This window comes from Cricetulus griseus, chromosome 6 (assembly GCF_003668045.3).
Source record: "Cricetulus griseus strain 17A/GY chromosome 6, alternate assembly CriGri-PICRH-1.0, whole genome shotgun sequence".
Taxonomy (NCBI): Eukaryota; Metazoa; Chordata; class Mammalia; order Rodentia; family Cricetidae; genus Cricetulus; species Cricetulus griseus.
The window spans coordinates 27,187,633-27,209,972 of NC_048599.1; the positions used below are offsets into that span (position 1 = coordinate 27,187,633).

General features: G+C 44.0%; 1 protein-coding gene across 1 annotated transcript in view; it reads left to right on the plus strand.

Moving 5' to 3' along the window:
- The window catches only part of Bcl2l1 (BCL2 like 1), a 51,556-nt gene that overhangs the window by 11,431 nt on the left and 17,785 nt on the right, over window positions 1-22,340 (plus strand).

A 22,340-nucleotide genomic window follows, 5' to 3' on the forward strand; every position in this document is an offset into this window, starting at 1 on the left:
ATCACAGTCTGACAATATGTCTTGTGCCAAAATCTATCCTTATGCCACTATGTTGTTGCTTTTTCTGTAGACCTGGACTGGTTTATTTTATCCTGAGTACCTGGCACAGTGCCCAGGCTTTGGCAGGGGATTGGCTAGGGTCTGTTCAGTGAACATGAGGGTTGTTACTACTAGATGTAGTACTACATTGTCAGTTCCCAAGGAAGCAAATACCTCTGAATCAGGAGAAGGCCCCAAACACTTGGTGAATGGCTTATGTCAAATCTGTGGAAGAGACCAGACCACTGATTACCACCTACAGGTGGCCTGGGCCTCTGCCAAGTGGTCCCACTTCTGCCATCACTACACATTAGATGCATTCCAGAGGCCTCCACCCTCAGCATCATCACCTTCCACTTGGCCCCAGGACAGCTGGATTGCCAGGCTAGACTCTTCTGCACCCAGTGCAAAGAGTCAGAATGGGGAAAATCACTGGGGGCTCATGTTGAGGTCTCCATTTCCTCATTTGTAAAATGAAGATAATGGTATTGGGTCTTTTCTCCCAAGGCTCCATGTTTTTCCTCTGTTGAGAGTCACTCTGCCTGCCTCAGGTCTGATTAGGACTCCCTTTTTATCATTCAGGGTTCAATGTTTCAGGCCACCCATGTTTACATGTTTACTGCCTAATTCAGAGAAACCTAAGCTCCCAGAGTGTACGGCCTTTGTCTTGAAAGTTTTCCTTTGTTACTAGCATCTAGCAGAATATTTGGAATTAGATGACATTTGGCCAATATTTTTTGAGACACTGACTGTAGTGTAGACTACCTACCTAGCCTTCTGCCTGACATACCTGTTAAGAAGATGTGGAACCCAAAGCCACAGAGAAACCCTGTCTCGAAACCCCTCCCCTCCAAAAAAATGTGGAACGTGAAGGCTTTTTTGCTCTTTCCTGCCCCTGGATGCTGGGAGTTGACCTGGCCTTAAGTACACTGTGCAGTGCTCTTCCCTCTGTCTATAGTCCCAGCCATTTCTGCCTGTTCTTAAACAGGGTCTCTGTAGGAACTCAGGAACTCAGTCCTATGACACACTCCCCAGTAGCTGGGGTTATAGGCTTGCACTACCACACCACACCCTATGAAAGCTTTAAATAGGTGAAAGGAATGTGGCTGGGACAGGCTAGATGGGTGAGAACCAGCCAGCCACATCTAAAGGATGCATGTGAAACACTGGGAGATGATGAGCTATCATAGCTTCTTCGGGAGAGGATCTGGGCTGGCGGTAAAGCTGGTCAGGCAGAAGGAAGCAGAGACTGATGTAGGCCTGGGGGCATAGGAATGGGGATAGCTGATGGTAGTGACAGACTCAAAGAGGAGAGACCCAGAGCATCCATAGGGTGCAGTTAGGTCCTCAGTAACCCCTGGGAGAAAGAATCCCATGCCAGCTGGGACTCAGCAGGCAGAGCTTCGGGAGGCAAGGCACCTGGGACATGCAGATCAGGTAGGCTGCCCTGGTTGTTATTTGGGGCTCAAAGCCAGGTGCAGATTCAAAGGATTGATTGAAGCCTTTTGGCAACTCTAGCCTTTGTAGGGTAAACATCACCTGTCTCCTGCCACCTGCTATGACTGTGCCAGCAAGGTGCCCTGGCAGTCCCAAAGAGACCCAGCTTTCTTGCTGCCTTGGTAGAGCAAAACTACCCTCCAGAGAGGCGGCTACTTCTTTAGCTTGTCTGAAAGTCTCAGGTGACAGACAATAAGGTGTCTTCTACTAAAGAGGCCCTCCCCACCCGAGGAAGACAGAGAGAGGCCCTCAAGCCAAGACAGCTGGGCCTACTAGGGGGAGGGGTCAGCTTGAGAGCAGGTGCAGATTTCGAGGAGGGTGGGGCCTGAGGGGAAGTAGGGATCTTGGTAGGCTTCAAAACTTCCCTCAGCCTCCCCTAGCCACAGCTGGCTTCAACAGGAACCTGATGACCTAGTTACAATGCTTAGAAATAGTTACCTTAGCTTGCAGTTCGGGGCTGTGCAGTCTCTCATCCTTGAGACTTGTTGGGTCCAGAAGGTACACTGGCATTGCCCATAGCAGTTCCGTGTGAAGGACATGCACCTTGTCACATGCAGAGGTTTGTGGCCCAAGGGAGGATCCAGACAATAGGCTTCTTTGCTGTCCTATCAAGTCTATGAAGCCCAGGGAGAAGTCTCTCCAGTCCACTCCTTCCACTTTCTCCAGGCGTGGTGAAGATGGATGGCCAGTAGAAGCTACATAGTCTAGGCAAATTCTGTTGCCTTGAGCAGAAGTTGTCTCCTCTTCTCTTCTCAGTAGGATGGTAAAACCAACTACTGGGAGGGTGTCAGGACTGTGAGTTCAGGACCCAGCTAGTCCCCACAGAGACCTTGTTTCAAAACCTGTGGAACATGGTTGAGACTCCAGCTAGATGGGTGAGAAAGGTTCTGGGGTCTCTGGTGTCCTCCACCCTCTCTGGTAGCAAAGGCCCTGGTACTTATGGTACTTGCCTCACCAGTATCTCCTTAGGAGAAAATCAATGACCACCGTTAAAGAGTTAGGTACAGTATAGTTGGAAGAGTGTTTGCATAGTATACAGGGAGCCCTGGGTTCGATCCCTAACATTGCATTTTACAAGGCTTTGTGACGAAGGAATAAAACTCAGTACTCAGGAAGATCAGAAGTTCAGAGTCACATTTGACTGTATAAGGAATGCTAAACTAGCCTAGCCCTGTCTCAAACTAACAAAAAGTAAATAAATGAGTTGGATAGTAGCTGGACATAGTAACTCTTACCTGTAATCCCAGCATTTGGGAGGCTAAGGCAAGAAGAATGCCATCAAGGCTAGCCTGCACTGTAGGGTAAGACCTGTCTGAAAAAACAAAACAAGGGTAGGGCATGTGATGTGGCTTAATGGATAGAGGCATTTGCCACAAATCCTCATGATGTGAGTTCAGTTAGAAGAACCCCGGGTGGTAGAAAGAGAGACGCCACTCCCCCAGGTTGTTCTCTGACTCCACGCTCATGCTGCTGCCATCCCACTGCCCCATACACAAAATAAATAAATAATTAAATGATTTTGAAAAAACAGCAAGGAGATAATAACTTACATCACTTTTCTGGAAACACTCTGCTGAGCTTGCAAACATGTTAAGATGCATGGAGCCTGGCATACACTAACTATTCATTCAGTATGACAGCTACTGCTATTACTGTTACACCATTGCTATCACAGATAATCAAGTTGCTGTGATTGTTGTTGGAGGGAGCTCTTTTTCTTTTTCTTTCTTTCTCTCTCTTTCTTTCTTCCTTTCTCCATTCTTTCTTTCTTTTTTTTTTCCTTTGAGACAAGGTTGCACTATGTATCCCTGACTGGCCCAGAATTCACTATATAGACCAAGCTGGCCTCAAACTCACACAGAGATCTTCCTGCCTTTGCCTCCTGAGTGCTGAAGTTAAAAGAAGCCTTCTAGGAGTTTCTGTTTAAGCTACAGAAGATGCGGCTAGCCTTTAGCCCAAGAGTTAGGAAATCGAGGACCTTGGCTCACAAGCTTATCCCAACCTCCCCCACCTGGGCCTCAAGTCAGAACTTGTACACAGCTTGACGTCAGCCATGTTGATTAAGCATTAGCAATGTGGTGTATTTTCTCTAATCTTTGCAAATGTTCTCCAAGATGGAAGACCCTCCCATATTTAATGACTAGAGTTATGGGTTGAACATAGTGTATAGGAGCATGCCGAACACACACTGGGTGCTTCCATATCTGCATAACTAAACTATGTGATGTGTTGTGGGTACTTGGAACTTTTCTGGGGTGGCCTCATTTCTTGTTTGTTCAATGACTATAAGCCTCTTGCCTGAGCTCTGCCTATCTCCTCATGTTGAACAAAGATAACACCCACTTTGCCTCCCTCCTGGGCTAGCAGGGAGGCCCAAGGAGGTGATAAATGAAAAAGCACTTTGAGAGCTATAAATATTTCGTCTAGTTACTCTTCCTTGACTAAGGCCACAGCCATAGCTGTATCATTCATTCATTCACTAAACCAGCAGGCATTAGAGAGAGAGAGAGAGAGAGAGAGAGAGAGAGAGAGAGAGAGAGAGAGAGAGAGAGAGCTTGAATTAACATTTCCATGTTTTCATGAGTTTGGACAAGCTTACCTCTCTAAGCCTAGACATCTATGAAGGGGAAATAGTTCTTTCTAGACAGGTTTATTTCACTGGGATGTGTATGGAGGGGCAACTAAGAATAAATCTATTGAGCACTGGATCATCTTATTCACTCTTATCAGCTACCATTGAGCCTACCACTTAGTGGTTAAGTATCTAATGGCCAGGTTAACAGACATTCCTAAGGATGGCTGGTATATGTAGAGCACCCTATATACTGCCTAGTGCAAAGAATAAGCTCACCAAATTCTAGATTTTTACAATTTCTTTCACTGTATGGCTGGTCAGTCACTATTTTAGTTACTGGTTCTCTTCACTGTGAAATTACCAGGCAAGCTCAAACTGTTGAGTGTGACTCAAACTGTAAGTAGAAATGAGCATTGGCTCCTAACCCCAGAATGTCCTTGCCTGCCCAGCTAGTAAGCACTTTACCCAGCCCAGAGCAGTGCCACTTACATAAAAAACCCAGAGCACAGTACACGTCATCCCACACTCACCTCTGATTCAGAATAAGAATAGGCACCCTGTGTTATATGTATTATATTACTCCCTTTACTCAGAGCACCCACATTCAGATAAAAAACCCTTGGGGGTACCATGCTAGGGATGTCTTTAGGGAGTCACTTAGTGATGACCCTTTGGGACAGGGGGAAGCCCAAGTCTAGGGTTCTGGGTCTCCTGGGACTGGGTCAAGCAGCAGGTGCAGATCGGAGGCCCCAGGATGGTGGCTAAGTGGTGAAACTGAAAAGTGTATAGGATCAGACAAAGTCCATCCTGCCTGCCTGTCCATGCAGGTGGACTGCATCTGGAGCACTCTCCGAGTCTGATTTAGTCGTAGAAGATAGGGTTCAATATTAGTACTCTAAACCTCAATAAGAGAAGTATGAGGAAGGCCAGAGCAAAGCCTGCAGTTGTCATCTAACCCTTTGAGCCTTTCAGAGCTCAGAGTTATTGATAATAACCTGATGAGCAGATCTTCCTTTGTATGGCCTCTGTCACTTGTGGTGCTTTGCTAAATCTTTTTATTTTATTTCATCATCATCATGATTATTGGCATCATTATGTGTGTATTTAGACATGTGTGCTATAGCAAGTGTGTGGAGGCCAGAGGACAGCTTTATGATATCAATTCTCTATCTTTTTGTGTGTTTGGGGGATCGAACACAGGTCATCATACTTGTATAACAAGAACTTTTGGGTTTGGAGAGAGGGTCTCACAGTGTATCACTGGCTGTCCTAGAACTTGCTTTTATAGCACATTGACTTCAGACCCAGAGATCCACCAGCTTCTGCCTCCTGAGTGCTGCCTGTGGCAAGACATTTTACCTGCTAAGCCATCTCTCTGGTCCCTTGTGCTAGATCTTTATGAGAAGGAGGCTGTTTTAGTTGGAAGCATGACTGTAGAATTAGTTTCGGGTTTGAATCTGGACATCAGCACTTACCTGCTATTGCATTTCTTGTTTTTTCTTCCTGTATGTTATATTTGTTTGTGTCGTGTAGGTGTGTATGTGTGTACTTGCCTGTGTGAGCAAATGTTAAAGAAGCCAGTAAAGCCAGAGATTGGCTTCAACTATCTTCCTGTGTCATTCTCCACTTTACTTTTTTTGTTTTGTTTTGTTTTTATTTTTGAGACAGGGTTTCTCTGTGTAGCCCTGGTTGTCTTAGAACTCACTTTATAGGCCAAGTTGGCCTTAGACTCACAGAGTCCCGTGTCTCCACCCCCTCACCCCAGAGTGCTGGGATTAAAGGTATTTACCATTTACCACCACCACCCAGCTAGCCACTTATTTATTTTGAAGCATGGTCTCTTGCTGCTTAGTCTAAACAGCTGGTCATTGAATCCCAGGGACCTGCCTGTCTCCATCTCTCAAGTACTGTTTTTACAGGTGCATTCCATTACACCTGGCTGTTCACGTGAGCATTATCGATTGAACCTAGGTCATGAGATATTGTCTCAAACAGAAAACACAAACAAAATAAAAGAAAATCTCAAACCAAGAATTACTCTTGATTTTATTTTACAGAGGAGAAAGAAAGCACAGAGAAGAAAACTGATCACAGAAATGTAGCTAGTAAGAGGTAAAGTCATGCTTTGAACCCAAGCAATCTGTCTCAGAAACCTTTTTGTCCTGGGGGAGGGGGTGTTGCTAGCAAGTGTTGCTGCTGTAGCTATGGTATCCAGCACTGTAGCTCTGATTTTGTTCTCTCTGCTGATTCTGAACTCAGAAAAAAACAAACAAACAAAACTAGAAACCCATCCTAATCACCTCAAATCCCCAGAGACCAACATAGTACTCATAGTACTCATTAATATTTGCTTAATGGTGGAGAATATTCCCTCTCTGTTAGTCAATCAGGAGCTCTTTATCGACTATTTCCTGTAGGCTAGCTCTGAACCAGATCCTGGGAGGACTACAAATACAGCTCTGCCTCTGTGAATGGAAGAGTGGGATGGAGGGTGGGGGGGTGTTGAGGGGAGTTGTATCCCAGAGCTTTGTGTCATTGACAGAAACTACCACAGGGCGGGCAGAAACAATACAGGTGGCTTAGGGATGTTTTCTGAGCTAGAATTCTCACCCCTCCCTGAGTGAGCCACTCCCTCTACCTACAGAGCAAGGTACCACAGATTCCCTACCCTTTGACCAGGGCAGAAATCACTCCTATCTCCTCTGTCCTCCTGGAGTTTATTATTATTATTATTATTATTATTATTATTATTATTATTATTATTATTAATTATTATTATTAAATTTATTTTTTACATTCCAATCCCAGTTCCCCCTCCCTCCTCTTCTCCCACTCCCCCACCCCCCTCCTCCTCCCATCTGCTCCATGGAGAGGGTAAGGCCTCCACTAAGAAGTCTAGTTGAGGCAGACCAAGGCACCTCTCAACCCCCACACCCCTGTGTCTAGGCTGGGCAAGGTTCTCCATATGGAATGGGCTTCACTAAGTCAGTTTGTACATAAGTGTTAGATCTTGGACCCACTGCCGGTGGCCTCATATATTGTCCCAGTCACACCATTGTCACCTATATTAAGGGAGTCTAGTTCGGTCTTATTCAGGTTCCCCATTTGTCAGACCTGAGTCAATGATCTCTCATTAACTCGGGTCAACTGATTCTGTGGGTTTCCCATCATGGTCTTTACTCCTTTGTTCATATTATTGCTCCTCCTTCACTTTGATTGTACTCCAGGAGCTTGGCCCATTGATTAGTTGTGAATTTCTGCATCTGCTTCCATCTGTTTCTCGAAGAGGGTTCTAGCTTCTCTGCGGTTATGGATTGTAGGCTAGGTATCTTTTACTTTATGTCTGGTATCTACTTATGAGTGAGTACATACTATATTTATCTTTCTGGTTTTGGGTTACCTCACTTAGGATGGTTTCTTCTAGTTCTGTCCATTTGCCTGCATATTTTAGCATGTCATTGTTTCCTGACAATGAGTAGTAAGTAGTACTCCATTGTGTAAATGTACCACATTTTCTTTATCCATTCTTCAGTTGAGGGACCTCTAGGCTGTTTCCAAGATCTGGCTATTACAAATAATGTTGCTATGAACATAGTTGAGCAAATGTCCTTGTAGTGTGAATGTGTCTCCTTTGGTTATATGCTCAACATTGGTATTGCAGGATCTTGAGGTAGGTTGATCCCTAATTTACCGAGAAATCGACATACTGATTTTCCACAGCAGCTGTACAAGTTTGCATTCCTACCAGCAATGGAGGAGTGCTTCCCCTTTCTCCACATCCTCTCTTTTTTCTTACCTTTCTTGTCCAGGTTATGAGAGTCTAGAAGGATTAGATAAAAGGAGATCAATCACTCGTGGCACACGCCTTTAATCCCAGCATGTACTCAGGTAACTGTACACCAGAATCCAGAAACCTCTACCCACATCAGAGCTCTGATTAAGATCTGATTGCAAGGCAGTGATGGAGCATGCCTTTTATCCCAGTACTATGGGAGGCAGAAACAGGTGGATCTCTTTGAGTTTGAGGCCAGCAAGGTCTACAAAGCAAGTTCCAGGACAGCTGGAGCTATTACATAGAGAAACCATGTCTCAAAAAAAAAAAAAAAACGACCAAGACCATAGAAAAACCACACCTGCCTCAACACTGCAGCCAGAGAGGCTTTTTAGAACCTAAATTCAAAGTGGGGTGTGGTGACCACATGTTTTATACTTTGAGTTCTTGGGAGATGGAGGCAGGAGGAGGAGTTCATCATCACCCTCAGCTACATAATGAATCAGAAGCCAGCCTGGACTACACAAGAGCCTGGACTACACAAAACAACAATAAAACTGAAGCTACTAAGAATTAACAGCGTTCTTTCAAACTATGTTTGTTTGGTTTGGTTGTTTGTTTTTCAGGACTGGGTTTCTCTACATAGTCCAAACTCTCCTGGAACTTGCTCTGTAGACCAGGCTGGCTTTGGACTCAGATCTACCTACCTCTGTCAGTGCTTGGGTTAAAGCTGTGACCCACTATAGCCCCATCAGCCTACCTTTTGAATGCTCATTAAGTATCAAGTGTGTACTCAGTAATTTGCATGTGTTCTTTTTGCCATGTATCTTTTTCTTAACATGTATGTGCATTATTTTGTATATGCACATGCATGCCTATGCAGGCCAAAAGACAAAACCTCAGGTGTCATTTTCAGGAATGCTGTTTGCCTTCTTTAAGACAGATTCTGTCATTTCCCTGCAGCTCTCCCAAGTAGGCTAGGCTGTCCTGCCAACAAGCTCCAAGAAAGCATCCTCCCGTCTCTGCTTCCCCAGCACTGGGGTTATATATAAGCATATATTTGAGCAGTAAGTGGCCCTACTTTCTTTCTAGTGAGGAATTAGAGGCCCAGAGAAATGAAATTATATGCTTAAGGTTCTCAGCTTATATAAGATAAAACCTAGATTTGGACCCAGATAGGTTTGCTCCAAAGCCAGGCTTCATTCTGTTGCTCTTCCAGTGTGCTTCAGAATATACAGAAATAGGGTTGGGGAAGAGGCATCTTGGAATTTGAGTCTGAGAAAGTGTGTCTGCAAGGGATGCTCCAGAGTTTAGGGTTATTGCAGGCCTTTGCCAGAGGCATGTTTGAACTTAGCCATTCAGAATCCTCTGATTTCCTGCTTTTACCCTCTCAGCTGCTTGTCAGGAGGTCTGTGAAGGTGACATCATCTAGCTGAATCAGCTGTTGCTGTAGACTTACGGGAACTGAAAGTCATTGCCCCTTCCTGCTTTGCTAGTCTCTCCAGAATGAAGTTAGGGCATGGGAGTTCCACCTGTCTATGGGGTCATGGCTAAAACTCACAGTGCTTACTGTTTTAAGAGCTTAAAAAAAAAAAAAAAGGGCTGGGCAGTAGTGGCACATGCCTTTAATCCCAGCACTTGGGAAGCAGAGGCTGGTGAATTTTTGAGTTCAAGACTAGCCTGAGTTCCAGGACAGCCAGGGCTATACAGAGAAACCATGTCTCAAAAACAAATGAACAAAAAGCATGAAGGTAGGTGATCAGGTGTGGTGGCGATGCATGACAAGTAGAAGGAGGTGGATCTGTGTGAGTTCCATGCCAGCTAGGACTAATATAGCGAGTTTCAAAACAGTCAGAGATGCATGGTAAGACCATGGTTTTTGTTTTTGTTTTTGTTTTTATTTTAGACAAGGTCTCTCTATATAGCCCTGGCTTTCCTGGAACTCTATATGTAGACCAGGCTGGCCTTGAACTCTCAGTTCCACCTGTCTTTGCCTCCCAAGTGCTAGGATTCAAGGTTTGGGCCACCATGCCTGGCCCTATTTATTTTGTGTTATCTAATTTTAAAAAAAAAAAAAGGTCTCTCTATATAACCCTACTGTCCTGGAATTCACTGTGTAGACCAGGCTGGCTTCAAATTCAGAGAGATCCATCAGCCTCTGCCTCCCAAGTGCCTGATGAGACCCTGTTTATAAAATAAACAAGCTGCCAGGCGGTGGTGGTGCAAGTTTGTAATTCTAGCACTCAGGAGGCAGAGGCAGGTGGATCTCTGAGTTGGAGGTCAACCTAGTCTACAGAGCGAATTTCAGGACAGCTAGGTCTACAAAGAGAAACCCTGTCTTGAAAAACCAAAGATAAATACATAAAATAAAATAGTTAAAAAGTGCATTTCCTTCCTTTTCCTCCTCTTCCAGACAGTCTTACTTTGTATCCCTAGCTGGCTTCAAACTCACAGCCTCCTGTGCTGGGATTCTAGGTGTGTCCTACCATGCCTGGCTTAAGGTTCATTTCAGTGAGAAAGCTGTTTTTGAGGACAGGAGGTGTCTCAAGAAGGTTTTCTTTTCTGCTTTCATTTAGCCCTGTGGCTCTTGGCCCTTCTGTCTTTTTTGCCTAAATCCTAAGCTCAGGCCAGCACTATAGATAGGCAAACAAAATTTATTTGTGGATTTGGATTTTGAACTTAAGGCTTTTAGAGTCTGATTAGGAGAATTCAAACAAGCAAACAGAGTGGAGCAACACCACAATGTCATCTGTTGGAGTTCTCCCTTGGTCCAATGATCAAAAAGAAAAATATTATTCAAAAAGAAAGAAGGGGGGATCTGGAGAGAGAGAGAGAGAGAGAGAGAGAGAGAGAGAGAGAGAGAGAGAGAGAGATCTTAGCAGTTAAGAATGAATGCTTCCTGCTTTTGCAAAGGACCCCAGTTCACTCCCCAACACCACCTGTAACTCCCACTCCAGAGGATCCTTCATTCACATGGACAGACTCCCACACAGACAGACATACACATTATTTTAAAATTTTTAAATTACTACTACTGTTACCATTATTATTATTTTGGTGGCTCATTCCTGTAATATCAGCACCTAGAAAATTGGGGCAGGAGGATTGCCACAAGTTTAAGCCTAGCCTGGGCTACATAGTGAATTCCAGGATAGCCTTAACTGTGTATTGAGACTATCAAAAGCAAAGCAAGTGGGGAAGGGAATACATTAACAGTGATAAAGGATAGGTTAATTCTGTGATAGTAAAACAACATCCAAACTTACTTCGCCTCACTCAGCTACTCTGGTGCTATATGTAAAAGAGATGTCATCTGGATATATGATTCCTTGAGTCAGTTGAGTATCACATGAGATTCCACATTAGAAGCATTTAGATCTGGGTGCAGTCCCATAGGCATATAGTCCTGGCCACTGGAGAGGTCCAGATAGGAGGACTGCATGATCTGATGAGTTTGGAAGGAGCGCTCAGTGGGTGCTAACCCCTTTGATATGTTGTTGACCGGGGGTAGACCCTTTGGATAAACTAGGGTGAGGCTTTTGGGGTTGGCTTTGAACTGGACTTTGGAGCCTGGTTAGACTGTTAATTGGTATAGTCTATTCAGGTAGAAATAGAGCACCTTTGAAGGCTAGAGGCTGGTTGGTGATTTGCTATGTAACTTCATATTTTTTATTTTTAAAATTAACACACAGTATTAGAGATGATTATGGCATCACGAACAGTATGTTTTAGTAGATTCTCCTTCCCCTCATCTTTAACCTTCCTCCCTAGTGTTTTTCTTTTTCTTTCATGCCCGATGTGTTCTTTTGCCCACCACTCTGATTTCTCATCACCTATTATCTTCTCCTGGTCTCCTTTTTAGTTTCTTAGGCTCTACCCACATTTACACCACTTTATACACACATACACAGTTATATAGGCTCCATTCATTTATGAGAGTGGGGTTTTTGTTTTTCTGGAGCTTTTTTTTGTTTTTGTTTGTCTTTCTGAGTTTGTGTCACTTTAAGATTATAATTTCTAGATTCATCCATTTCCTTGAAAAGTTCATAATTTCATTTTACTTTATGGCTGAATAAAATTCATATATATATATATATATATATTCTCTCTCTCTCTCTCTCTCTCTCTCTCTCTCTCTCTCTCTCTCTCTCTGGAAGGGGAGGGGGAGTACAGCCAGAGGCATCTAGAGGAGTCCAGAATAAACTAGAGCATGGGGGGGAGGAACAAGAGAGGGGACCAGGAGCCTAGTGCTCGCCCGCCCACACACCAGCAGAGTGCATGGTCTATATAGGAATGAGAAGCTGGGGGAGGGGAAGGGAAGAGAGCACTGGAGATGCTCCATGGGGGCAGGGTGAGAAGTGCTTGGAGCAGTCACAGGCAGTGAGTGAGCCTTTTCCTGGTTTTCCTTGGGACCTGACCTATATATTACATCACATTGCATTATCCATTATTCTGTTGGTGAACATATAAGCTGCTTCCTTTTCCTTGTTACTGTAAGTAGAGCAACACTGACTGTGGATATACAAGGATCTCAGTGGTAGGATGTGCAGTCCTTTGGGCAGATGCCCAGAAGTAGTATAGCTGGATAATATGGCAGCTCAATTTTTAAATTTTTGAGAAATAGCCTATGATTTCCATAATGGCTGTATTAGTTTGCAGTCCCATCATCAGTGAAAAAGGGTTCCTGTCTCACCACATCCTTGCCAGCTTTTGTTGTCAGATTCCTTGATCATTTACTGTATAATCTCTAATGTTGTGTCTCAGATCCTCAGATTTCTTCTCTGTAAAATGTAGATTCACTACACCCACTTCACCAGAGTGTTGGCAGAACAGACAAGGTGCCATAACGGGAACAACTAAATGGAAGCCCAGCCTGTGCAGTGGAAATAGCCAGGCCAAAGGCCAGGAACCCAGTAGATATTGCTCATTCTCTCTCTCACCCAGTCAAGGAAACCGCATCCTCCATGGCCTCCCTGTTCTGCCCTAGCTCCCTTCACACAGCAAATGTGAGCCTTTTAAAATTTTAGACCAAGCTGTTATTCCTTGGCTCAAAATCTTCCACTAACTTTCTCCCCACCCCCACCCCATCTTAGTACATAGTTCAGACTGGCTTTGAACTTAGTCACCCTGCCTCAGCTTCCTGAATGGTGATTATAAATGTGTACCAGCCCCCTCAACTATCCATTTGTTATGTTTTTGTTTAAATTAGATATAAAGAAAAAGAGAAAGCACAAGATGAGACATATTAACTAGTTTATTATAGGCCTGGCAGAGTAAGGAGACTAAGAGAGACGAGGAAGGGGGTAATGGCTGACCGCCATGGCCTGTTGCCATAGAGAGAGAGAGAGAGAGAGAGAGAGAGAGAGAGAGAGAGAGAGAAAGGAGAGAAGGAGAGCAGAGAGAGAATGAAGAAGCAGAGAGAGAGCAAAGCAGGGAAGTTGGAACTTTTAAAGGGAAGACTGCACATGGGCACTGAGGTTCCGCGCATGCCCAGAGTCCTCATGCCCAGGCTGTAAATGCTTGGTGGTGATGGCACCTCCCTGTGCGTGCACTGACTGTTGTCAGGGGGCGGGGTCTGTCTCTTAAAGAGGTAAAGCCTATCAGCATTAAAGCCTGAACCTTTCATTCCCACCTCTACTTATTATTTTAAAAGGTGGGATGTTAGACATGGCAGGTTAAGGAATAAGGGCATCAAATTCTCAAGACTTCTTCCTGCTGACGTGGGGGGCGTTGACCATCTTTGGGGGACCTGAGAAGGTTGGGGTGCTGCCACGTCCTGGGGTAGCTGGTTGTTTCATTGCAGTCCAGGCTGTACAGAACTCCCTGGCGCCTCTTAGACCTGGCAAGATGTTGGCAGCAGAGGACAAGGTTAAGTTTAGAAAAAAATTTTTTTCTTAGGTCCTGTCACTTGAGGGGATGATTATAAGATGAGGGAGGGGTTCCTGAGGAGTCCCAACATGAGGGAAGGGAGTCCTGGGACCAGGGAAAGATTTATTATGAAGATAAAAGCCAAAATGTGTAGTGTAAGGGACCTTGGTGGGACAGCAATGACAAGGTCAGTGTCCTAGAGTTCACTGATCCTAGTCTCTAAGTGCCCACACTCATTCCCTCTCTTAGAACCAGTCCTGTGTTCCAGTTCCCATGGCTCTGTGTGTGTACACATTACATGCCTGCAAGCATAAGTTGATGACACAGTGACGATGGTATGTACCCAGGACATTTTGTAACAGGGAAGGACATTAACCACTGCTTTTGTGCTCCCGAAGGTCACAGGGTTAAGAAAAAGCCAAGGGTATTTAGGCAGCCTTCCTCTCTCTAAAGTGAGTCATTTCCTGAGGGATGTTGGTCATTCATTCATTTGTTCATTAACAAACACAGAGTTCCTGCTGTATGTCAGACATTGAGCTAGAGGTTGAGTAAATATTGTGGACATTCTCTTGTCATTCAACTGACATTCTAGTAAGAGAGAAGGGTTAAGTACATTAACATGTCAGGTAGAACCTTGGACCACAGGAAAAAATAAGGGAAAGGGGAAAAATTTCTATTGTATCTAGTTTAATCAGGAAGGCCTCTGATAAGGTTACCTTGGGCGTGATTGAATGAGATGTGATCCATGCAAGTATTAGGAGAAAGAATATTGAAATGGAGGAAATGGCAAGTTCAAAAAAAAAAAAAAGCTTCAAATATGTTAATATCAGAGAGGTAAGGAATGTGTGAAAATTGAGCCTGAGAAGTAACCTGTAGCCAGGTCCTCCTGTAGACCACATAGAACATTGCTTTTATTCTGAGAACAGGCTGGAAGGCATAGAGGTTTTTTGAGCCCAGAAATGGCCAGATCTAACTTAAATTTTAGGAGAATCTCTCTGGTCACTCTGAAGCAGGGGTCTCAACCCGTGGGTCACAATCCCTTTAGGGTCACATATCAGATATTTACATTACAATTCTTAACAGTAGCAAAATTATAGTTATGAAGTAGCAACAAAAATAATTTTATGGTTGGGGATCACCATAACATGAGGTATGGCAGAAGTGATGAGGAGTGGTCAGAGCTTGATTTACTGGTTTTGATGGTTACTGGGTGAGAGGAAGGAGGAAAGGAAAGAGAGAGGGTCCAGGTATCTGGGCTGAACAGTTGGGAGGAACTTGCTGCCATATAGGGAGCAGGAGAATACATCACAGAAATAATGGTTTTCTGTTGGGGATAGGGCCTTGGACTGCTTGCATTCAGGTTCTGGTTACTTGCTGTTTGACTTTGGCCAAGTGTTTAACTTTACCAAGCTTCAGTTTCCTCAAATGTAAGACTTGCATCTGAGCTGTAAGCAGTTGGGTACAGTAAGAACTAAACGGGAGTAAATTGTGACAGACTCGGGGCACCACCTGACTCTGAATCAAAATCAAAGTAGCATAGGCTGGAGTTGTTGGAAGGCAGGGAGTCCCAAGGTTTAACAGGCTTTGAAGAGTAGGCAGTGGGCTCCACCCCACCTCCACCAGTCCCTCAAGAAGCCCACCCTCCAAGAGAGGCACAGACACCATCTGTCCAGCAAAGAAAAGCCACCGGGAGACAGCTTTCAAGGCAGCATTAGTTGGTGGAGCCCTTCCCAAGAAACCTAATCTCACTCTCAGCAGGTGATAATCCCAGCAACCTCCCCTAGTATCTGAGCCCAGCCCACCCACTTCCTTCTCCACCCCCACCCTACCACCGGGCCTCTCTTCCCCTTCTCACCACCTCCGGGCTGCCACCCGCAAACTTCTTAGCAGCTGGGAGAGCTCTGACAGGAGGTTCACATCTGATTGGATCCAGCCCTTCACATAGAACAGGTCACCAGGGACTGTAGGTACCACCTGTCCAGACCCCTCCCCCAGGTGCCAGTTCCTGGGCCTGGAGCTTGATCCAGGCTGAAGCCAGTTGGAGCCAAGAACTCCCACTGTGGCCCAGCTGCTGGCCCTCTCATCCTCTGACAGAGAAGCTAGCTTAACCCTTCAGGTACCACACATGTAATCAGTTAGGTTGCAGTTCTGCCTTGGAGTATTTGTTGCAGTGGTGCCTTACACTGGGAGTTGTTTTGTGAAATAAACTTATTATATGTACAGCAGAGAATTATTTGCTTTTAGTCTTTTGAGACAGTGTCATTCTGTAGCTCAGGTTGGCCTGGAATTTACTATGTAGCTCAGACTGGCCTTGAACTCCGGGCAGTCCTACTGCTTCAAACTTCAAGTGCTGAGATTTGTGTGGTATGACAACGAATGCATAGTGTTGTATAGTTTAATGCATAGTATTGTATAGTATATAGCATAATGTCTAGTTTCAAAAAAGGGAAATATGTGAAAAGAAAATATTTATCCATCTTTAAAAAAATCAGAATGTGCACAGGTGGTGGTGGCACACACCTTTAATCCTAGCACCCAGGAAGCAGAAGCAGGTGGATCTCTGTGAGTTCAAGGTCTACAGAGTAAATTCAAGGACAACCAGGACTACACAGAAAAACTCTGTCTCAATAAAAAAAAACCAAAAAAACAAAAAAATCAGAATAGGGAGTGTCAGGACATCCAGAGCTACACAGTGAGACCCTCTCTCTAAAAAACACAGAGAGAAAATACAGGCTGGTGAGATGTCTCAGATGGCACCTAACAACCAAGCCTAACAACCTGAGTTCACCCGCTCTGGAAACCACATGATGGAAGAGAGGACTGGATCCTGCAGTTTATTCTCCATGAACTCTTAAGAACTTGCAAATTCTAACATTCAAGAATACCATAGAGTCTTCTGTACTCTTTTCCCAGTCGCAGTCATCCACTGCTTACTGCTTACTCACCTGGGGTTTGGGGGACTTTGTTTTGCATGGCTGTCTAGGGAAAGGGAAACGCTCCTGTTATCCTCTAGAGGTCCTATAATTGAGTCTGTGAGATAAATCACAGTGGACAGATTAACAGGTGAGATGGTTTATGGCTTTTACAAGTTCATTGCGTGTACAGGTGCATACACAGCATGAAAGAAAGTGAATACTCAATACCCAGTGAGATCTAGAGAATGATGTGGGGTGTAGGCACCTGAGGTTCCCATGGAAGAAAAGGGAGGAGCCTGTGATGCAGTGTGTCTGGGCTGTGTTGTGGCCAGTTCTTCTTAGTTCAGTTTTTCCTGCTTGTGAGATTGCCAGAAGGTAGGGAGCAAGTTCGTGACAGTCTTTCCTTTTTCGGGATCTGCCTTTAGGTTATGAGGGAAGATAGAGAGTTTCCCTGTACTCTTTTCTGTTGCCTCCAAATGCCCTCCTCAGTTTGAGGTAATCATCATGCTCCAGCAACATATTTTAGAGTGACAGTTCTTGAACTTAAGTATATATCCCCAAACAACATAGACTCCTTTGCATGCTTTAAAGCTTTATTTAGATGTGTGCTCCCATGTAGTTTGTCGTTTTCATTCAGCATTGAGATCCATCCATGTTACATGTAAAGCTGTAGTTCATCCATTTTTCTTTTAGGAAGTTATTTTTGCTTGTTTTATTTTTAAAAGAATTTTTTAAGAGACAAGGTCTTACTTTTTAGTCCAAACTGGCCCCAAACTCATGATGTTCCTCCTTCCTCAGCCCCCTCAGTGCTGGAATCCTGCAGGCATAAGCAACTTTCCAGCTCAGCATCCTCATTTTCCTTTCCTTTTGTATGATTAGGTCTGAAGGCATGTGTCCAGTGTTCTTTCTGTTAGTGGTTATTTGGGGTATTGGGTTCCTTGTTTTCACTATTTCAAACAATACTGTTGTGAGCATGCGTGTGTAAGTGTCCTGCACATGTATTGGTACACATTCAAAAGTTTCTCCAAGGCAGTAGTTCCCAAACTTTAGCCTATCAGAAGCACCTGGAGGGTTTGCATAAGTCACAGGGTTCTAGGATCCTTCTCAGAGTTTGATTGCGCTTGTCTGATTGGGAGCCCTGAGTAGCTGACAAACTCTTAAATGCTGCTGCTGCAGGTCCTTGGACCTCATTTTCAGAGTGTATGCTCAGGAACCGTGTGGAATCCTTGATGGGGAAGGTAATGCTGGATTGTTTTCTTGGGTTTATATGAGTTTACACCGATGTTATTGTGTGAATCTTCACTAATCTTGATCTGGTTACACTTTTAAATTTTATGGATTTGTTGGGTATGAGGTGGTATCCTGTGGTTTTAATTTGCATTTTTCAGATTACAAGTGGGGCTAAGAGGTTTCTTCTGTGTCCAGCCATTCATGTTTCCTCTTTGTAAAATACCTGTGAAGTCTTTGCCTACTTCTACTGAGTTGGCTTCTTCCTAGGGTTCCTTATATTATCCTGAATGTTAATATTTTGTCTATTCATGTTATAATTTTCAGTTTCTGATTTTTTTTTTGGTTTTTTGAGACAGGGTTTCTCTGTATTGTTTTGGAGCCTGTCCTGGAACTCACTTTGCAGACCAGGCTGGTCTGAACTCAAAGGGATCCACTTGCCTCTACCTCTCAAGTGTTGGGATTAAAGGCAGGCACTACCACTGCCCATCTAACCACACAGTTTTTTAATAAAACTAAATTTAATTGTAATTATAAATTGTAATTTATAACATTTATATCTTATTAGGCTCTCTCTCCCTTTCTTAACTTGTGATCCCTAAGGCATTGTCTGTGTGTGTGTGTGTGTGTGTGTGTGTGTGTGTGTGTGTGTGTGTGTGTGTACATAATCAGGCCAGAGGACAGTTTTCAGGAATCTGTTCTTTCTTTTCACCACACATGCTCAGATCCTCAGGCTTGGCCCAAAGTGCCTTTACCCCACTAACCCCCTCGATAGCCCTCATCTAAAAGTTTCAAAGTTTTGTTTTCCATATTTAAGTCCTTGATAAATCTACAACTAATTCTCTCTTTCATTACTTTAGTACTTTTGTTGGTGGAATACATTTATTTCAGTGGCTTTTAACTGGCTAAAAATCTAAATCATTTGACTTGAGTCATACTTAGAGCTTATTACATACACTGCATTCTTCTCATACCGAACAAAGCTGTCTTCTCTGAAAAAGTGTTTTGATCACATTTAAAGCCTTTCCAATATTTTGGTTGGGGGAAGTATTCAAATTTTAAACAAAAAAATTGTCTTGAACATTCCTTGCTTATTAGAAACCGTGAACTGCATCTGGGATTTGCTTCACATTGCTACAGGGGTAGAGAGTGGTTGAAGAACAGATGGCATCAAGTTGGCACTGAATTAATAGTTGTGGAACCTCAGTGATGGGTTCATTTTTGTCATTCTATTTTGTTTTTGTTACTTAGAGAATATTTTTAATTTCTGTAACCAAACCCATCTAGATAAGGTCTTATTTAATACCGTATGTTTCGCCTGTACAAATGGGGAAAAAATGGTTAACATTTATAGACCAATACTGCTATTAATTTCTGTATTGTTTTGATTTGAGATGTGAGTCTTGCTGTGTTATCTAGGCTGACCTCAAACTCGTGAGCTCAGGTGATGTCCCTGTCTCCACCTGCTGAGTGCTAGGATTTCAGGTGTGCAGTTTCATGCTTGGCATTCCCCAATCACTCTCTATGATTATGATACTTGGTTAACAGCCCTGTATGTTTCTTAGACCATCTATGAATATAGTACCACTATAGTGAATAAGTCATGACATGTGGAATTGTTGGCACACACCATTAAATCCAGCACTTGGGAGTCAGAGCAAGGTGGATCTCTGCAGCCTGGTCTACATAGCTAGCTACAGGACAGCCAGGGCTGCACGGAGAAATCCTGTCTTGAAAAACCGCTAATAATAATTATTATTATTATCTCTAAAATGTTATTTTTAATTATTTTTGTATATGTGTATGTATGTGTCTGAACAGAGGCCAGAAGATAGCATCAGATTCCCTGGAGCTAGAGATTTAGATGCTTGTAAGCAGCCAGGCAGTGGTGATGTATGCCTTTAATCCCTGCACTCAGGAGGCAGAGGCAGATGGATCTCAGAGCTGGAGGCTCACCTGGTCCACAGAGGGAGTTCCAGGATAGCTAACGCTGCACAGAGAAACCCTGTCTCATAAAACCATTATAAACTACTGGATGAAGGAGCTGGCAACAAAGTTCAAGTCCTCCAGAGGAGCAGCAAGCACTCTTAACCACTGGTCACTTCCAGCTCCCAAAGCTGATCTTTTTAAGGAGGTGTTTCCAGCCTTGTCTACAGCAGTGGCTCCAGTTCACAGCATCTTTTTTTTCCTCTGCACATCCATCCTCCCCAGAGGATGCTACTACACATTTATTACTGTCTTGTAGTGCCAGGGATACAAAATCACATTTTCATGTGTAGTGTTAAACTTGCTGCATGCCCACCACAACACTTCATCAATCGGACCTCAACCACCTAACAGAGAAGTGTGAAAATCAGAAGGCAGAAGGATTAAATAGTGTGCCAAGGTTACTGGCCTAGCTAGTTAAGTGGTGGAGAGCTAAGATTAAACCCAGGTTAATCCTAATATAACACCCCCACTTTTAATTTCTTTTCTTGGAGGGTGGGGAGTTGGTTAACAAGGTCTCTCACTACGTAGTCTTGGCTGGCCTGAATTTATTTTGTAGACCAGGGTGGCCTGGAACTCAGTAGTTATCCTCTGTCTCTGCCTCTCAAGTGCTGGAATTAAAGACATGGACCACCAGCCTTGACTATATAGCCTGTAACTCACTGTGTAGACAAGGCTGGCTTCAAACTCTGCCCACCTCTGCCTCTTTTTTGTTGTTGTTTTTCAAGACAGGGTTTTTCTGTGTAGCCCAGGGTTTTCTATGTAGCCTGGGCTGTCCTAGAATTCTCTCTGTAGACCAGGCTGGCCTGGAACTCACTGAGATCCTCCTGCCTCTGCCTCCCAATTATTGGGTTTAAAGACTTGCACCACCACCCCCCTGCCTCTGCCTCATGATTGCTGGGATTAAACATGTGCACCACCATGCCTGGCCAATACCCATGATACTCTTTAAAGTGTGTCCTGTACTGTCAGGAGGAATAACAGTTGGCCATGGGGTCTCATACTGATGAGGACTTGGGCTTTGAGAGGGTAACTGTCCACATGAACATGAAGCTAGGATCTGTGGAGTTCCCAGGAGAAGCCCACATATATCCTCTATAGCCTGTGGTTGTCATGCTGAGCTGCCAGCCTTCCACCAAGGGAAGTTTCCAAATCTAGTTAGCATATTGTCAGTGTCTGCATCCAGAGTTCTGTTGTTATGGGAAGCTTCAAGTCATCTCTTGACCATGAGAGGGTCTCTAGGAATGACCCATCTCTAATTAATATACTAATGACAGTATAAATACTGTTTTTATATTGAGCCCTACAATGTGCAGGATACTGTAGATGCACTGTCAGGTTTTGTTGTTTTTGGGGGGGGGGGGTTGTTTTGTTTTGTTGGTTTTTTGAGACAGGTTTTCTCTGTGGCTTTGGAGGCTGTCCTGGAACTTGCTCTTGTAGACCAGGCTGGTTTCAAACTCACAGAGATCCGCCTGCCTCTGCCTCCTGAATGCTGGGATTAGTGCGCCACCACCGCCCGGCTGAACTGTCAGTTTTAACCCCCCTCAATAGTCCTATATGAGAAATGTGAAGTTCTTTTGAAGGGTGTGTGTTTTGTTGTTTATGTTGGGAATGGGTAGGTAAGAAGTTACATTCTTTGTTGTCTGTATTAGAACATGAAGAGGTCAGACAAGTTAAGTAAGAGTTATTAAAGGGACACTAGCTCACTGGAGCATGTGGTTCTGGCAGGCCTTGCCTTGCCGCAGTTCCCTCTGCTTTGCTAAGAACCATTAGGTAGCATTCCTGAAGTTAGCCCCCAAGCTCTATTCCCTTATTTGGCCACTTCTTCCTCCTGAGGCTGACTATCAAGGTCCAGTCATCCAAGTATTGAAATCTAGCCATCAAAAGCCCCCTTTGGCTCACCTAATTAGCATGCCCAATTAAAATTAAATACCTCATCCTAATGTGGGGTTTCCCCTTGTACCTTTATAAACTGCTATTTTCCCATGTGCTGTGTCTATCTCCTCTCTATCCAGAGACAGCTCTTTGTCCCTTGTGGATAAATACCCTCCCCTTCCCTTGCTCCCTTTCCCTTTCTCCCTCATCCTCTATCTCCTGTCTTTGTCTCTTATTCCCTGTCCTCTGTCCCTCTGGGGCCAATAAATTTCCTTTGTGCTGAGAACTTGGCCTTGGGGGTCTTGAGCCAATACTTTTCAGTTATAACGTCTAATACTAATAAAGGTTAATTCAAATCCAGTTGGTTAAACTCAAAAGACCTCATCATTCACTCTTTGTATTTACTCAATTTGTGTATGAGCTTTTTGTCTGCATGTATGTCTGTGCACCATGTATGTCCAAAGTGCCCATGGAGGCCAGAAGAGGATGTAGACCTCTTGGAACTGAACTTAAAAATGGTTGTGAGCCTCCATGTGGGTGCTGGGAGTTGGACCTAGGTCCTATGTAAGATCAGCTAGCACTCTTA